Source organism: Theropithecus gelada, chromosome 10 (assembly GCF_003255815.1).
Source record: "Theropithecus gelada isolate Dixy chromosome 10, Tgel_1.0, whole genome shotgun sequence".
In the NCBI taxonomy this organism is placed as follows: domain Eukaryota; kingdom Metazoa; phylum Chordata; class Mammalia; order Primates; family Cercopithecidae; genus Theropithecus; species Theropithecus gelada.
In genome coordinates, this window is record NC_037678.1 from 37972191 (window position 1) to 37975745 (window position 3555).

The 3555-nt window shown below is 40.3% G+C and overlaps 1 pseudogene; it reads right to left on the reverse strand.

The window, feature by feature from the left end:
* Positions 1-1833: 1833 nt before the first annotated feature.
* On the reverse strand, positions 1834-2252 carry LOC112632441 (annotated as a pseudogene).
* Positions 2253-3555: the final 1303 nt, after the last annotated feature.

Sequence of the window (3555 nt, forward strand, 5' to 3'; positions counted from 1 at the left end):
CTCCCACCAACAATGTAAACACATTCCTTTTTCTCTACAACCTCCCCAGCATCTGTTATTTTTTGACTTTTTAATCATAGCCATTCTGGCTGGTATGGGATGGTATCTCATTATATTTTTAATTGGATTATGTTTTTGTTGTTGAGTTGTAAGAGTTCTATATACATTCTAGATGAAAGTCCCTTTATTAGATGTATAATCTAAACATTTGTTTCTTAGGATTTGCAGCACTTTTTCCAGTCTCCTTTCGTGTCAGTACCTATCTTCAAACAGAGCCATGGTCCATCTCAGATATCTTCCCAACCCTGATTCCAGATCCAGGCTCCAGAAGGCCCTGGTTTTAGCTTAGGTTCCTGTTGTGTCTGATAGATGAGATGTTTATGAGCCTCAATCTGTCTTTCAGTTTTCCTTTTGATGTTTCATCATGTTTCAGTTTCTAGCAAAGAGCCTCATTCAATCATAAACTCACAGCATCCAATTGTCCTGAAAGATGTTTGTCAATATTGTGTATAGTATGTGTGTGCATGTGTGTGTGTACTTTTTAAAAAATTGTGAGGTTGGAACTATTGGCATTTTACTATTCTTTCTTCCTTTGCTTTTATGCTTAGAAAGATCTGTCAGTCTAAGAGGAGAGAAGCATGATCTTGTAATTTCTTACAGTGGTTTTCTTCCTTATTAGATATTTTAGGTATTAAAATATCTTTGTGTCTCTTTCAGAGTATATTTCAATTTTAATTCTATCCCATTATTTATTTTTTTTAAATTCCTGCACCAGAAGCTGGAAGCATAGCTTGTGTGTGTGTGTGTGTGTGTGTGTGTGTGTGTATCTCCTCTAACCCTAACACAGGGCTGGTTATGTTATAGGTGCTCAACAAATATTTGCTGGATGAATTTATGATTGAAGATTATAACATGGTAAGGACACAGAGAGCAAGTGTTGTAAGATGCTGATGAGGACATTGTTGGAATGGCTGACAGTGACTTTGAAAGAAGAAATAATAGTACCTGGCTCAGTGCCTATCATATAGTAGGCACTCAGTAAAATATTTAAGATGTGAGAAGAGTTTTGAAGTCGTAAGCTCTATATGAATTAAATTCCTCCAACTGAATTATCCCCCTTCTACTGTTGCTCTAAGTCACCTAAAAACTCTTAGCCAACCCCACTTTTCTTTTTCTTTCTTTTTTTTTTTTTAAGGCAGAGTCTCACTTCATCACCCAGACTGGAGTGCATTGACACTACGTTGCCCAGGCTGGTCTTGAACTCCTGGTCTCAAGCAGTCCTCCCACCTCAGTTTTTCAAGTAGCTGGGACTACAGGTGCACACCACAGATCACATTCTTCTTAGGAAACACCCCACAGTGCCTACTGCCACGTTTGGTCCAAATAGAAGGCTAATATCTATTATTACATGAATAGTAAAGAAAGCATGATGGTTGTCATTTCACTGGGCTGGTATTTTCTGTACTGGTGGGTTGGATTGTGTGAAGTCACTGAAACCAAAATGGTACATCTTCAGTTGTGGTACGTCTTCAGTAGTGGTATGTCTTTGATGTCTTCAAATATACAGATATTTCAACTACAGTGGACGTAGTTGTAAAGGGTTGAGGGGTCAGAGTCAACAGGGCACTCTGGGAATGAAGTTAGAAGTAGAATCACAGAGGTTTGATCCTGGAAAGAAGGAATGTTACAGAACATTGCAACCTTATTTTTATATATTTGTGTGTGTGTGTGTGTGTGTGTGTGTGTGAATTTGTTTTTATTGGGGAACAGCACACAGGGTGGGAAATGTGGGAAATGGTATGCCCCACCTCACAGAGAATGTCCATTTGCATTCTAAACTGCCTGGGCTGCTTTATGGAACTTTTTCTTCTTCTTGGAGCTGCTCTTGCTGCCCATGGCCTCTTTGGGTCCACTGCTAACCGGCTCCTCTTTGGAGAATTTCCTTTTTCTTGGAGACACTTCTGTTGCCTTTTCGGAGTCATTAACTGTTTCCTCCTTGGGTGAAGACTGCTTCCTCTTGGGAAAATTGGTGCTGCCAGTGTTCTCTTCAAGATTGCTACTCATCAGCTCCTCCTTGGAAAAATATTTCTTTTCTTGGGTTTGGAGAAAGAGATAGATGAATCTTGCATTCCATTCTCCTGAGGAACCTCCTGGAACTTTTGCTTTTTCTTATTTTTGGGTTTTTCACTTGTCTCCTCACACTCCTCTGGAGTACTACTGCTGTTTTCTGAAGATGTGAGGACAAGGTTTTTGTTTGTTTGTTTGTTTTGTTTTTTTTGGAGATGGAGTCTCACTCTGTGTCATCCAGGCTGGAGTGCAGTGGCCCAATCTCAGCTCACTGCAACCTTCAGCTCCTGGTTTCAAGTGATTCTCCTACCTCAGCCTCCTAAGTAGCTGGGATTACAGGTGCACGTCACCATGCCTGGCTAATTTCTGTCTTTTTAGTAGAAACACGGTTTTACCATGTTGGTCAGGCTGGTTTCAAACTCCTGACTTGGTGATTCACGCGCCTCGGCCTCCCAAAGTGTTGGGATTACAGGCGTGAACCACCGTGCCCAGCTGTGACCTTGTCATTTTTACAAGAGAGAAAACCAAGGCCTGCAGTGGCTCCTTGCTTTCCCAAGGNGCTTTTGCTGCCGTTGCTTTTGGTGTTTTAGACATGAAGTCTTTGCCCATGCCTATGTCCTGAATGGTACTACCTAGGTTTTCCTCTAGGATTTTTATGGTATTAGGTCTAACATTTAAGTCTCTAATCCATCTTGAATTAATTTTCGTATAAGGAGTAAGGAAAGGATCCAGTTTCAGCTTTCTACTTATGGCTAGCCAATTTTCCCAGCACCATTTATTAAATAGGGAATCCTTTCCCCATTTCTTGTTTTTCTCAGGTTTGTCAAAGATCAGATGGCTGTAGATGTGTGGTATTATTTCTGAGGACTCTGTTCTGTTCCATTGGTCTATATCTCTGTTTTGGTACCAGTACCATGCTGTTTTGGTTACTGTAGCCTTGTAGTATAGTTTGAAGTCAGGTAGCGTGATGCCTCCAGCTTTGTTCTTTTGACTTAGGATTGCCTTGGAGATGCGGGCTCTTTTTTGGTTCCATATGAACCTTAAAGCAGTTTTTTCCAATTCTGTGAAGAAACTCATTGGTCGCTTGATGGGGATGGCATTGAATCTATAAATTACCTTGGGCAGTATGGCCATTTTCACGATATTGATTCTTCCTATCCATGAGCATGGTATGTTCTTCCATTTGTTTGTGTCCTCTTTTATTTCACTGAGCAGTGGTTTGTAGTTCTCCTTCAAGAGGTCCTTTACATCCCTTGTAAGTTGGATTCCTAGGTATTTGATTCTCTTTGAAGCAATTGTGAATGGAAGTTCATTCATGATTTGGCTCTGTGTTTGTCTGTTATTGGTGTATAAGAATGCTTGTGATTTTTGCACATTAATTTTGTATCCTGAGACTTTGCTGAAGTTGCTTATCAGCTTAAGGAGATTTTGGGCTGAGACAATGGGGTTTTCTAAATATACAATCATGTCATCTGCAAACAGGGACAA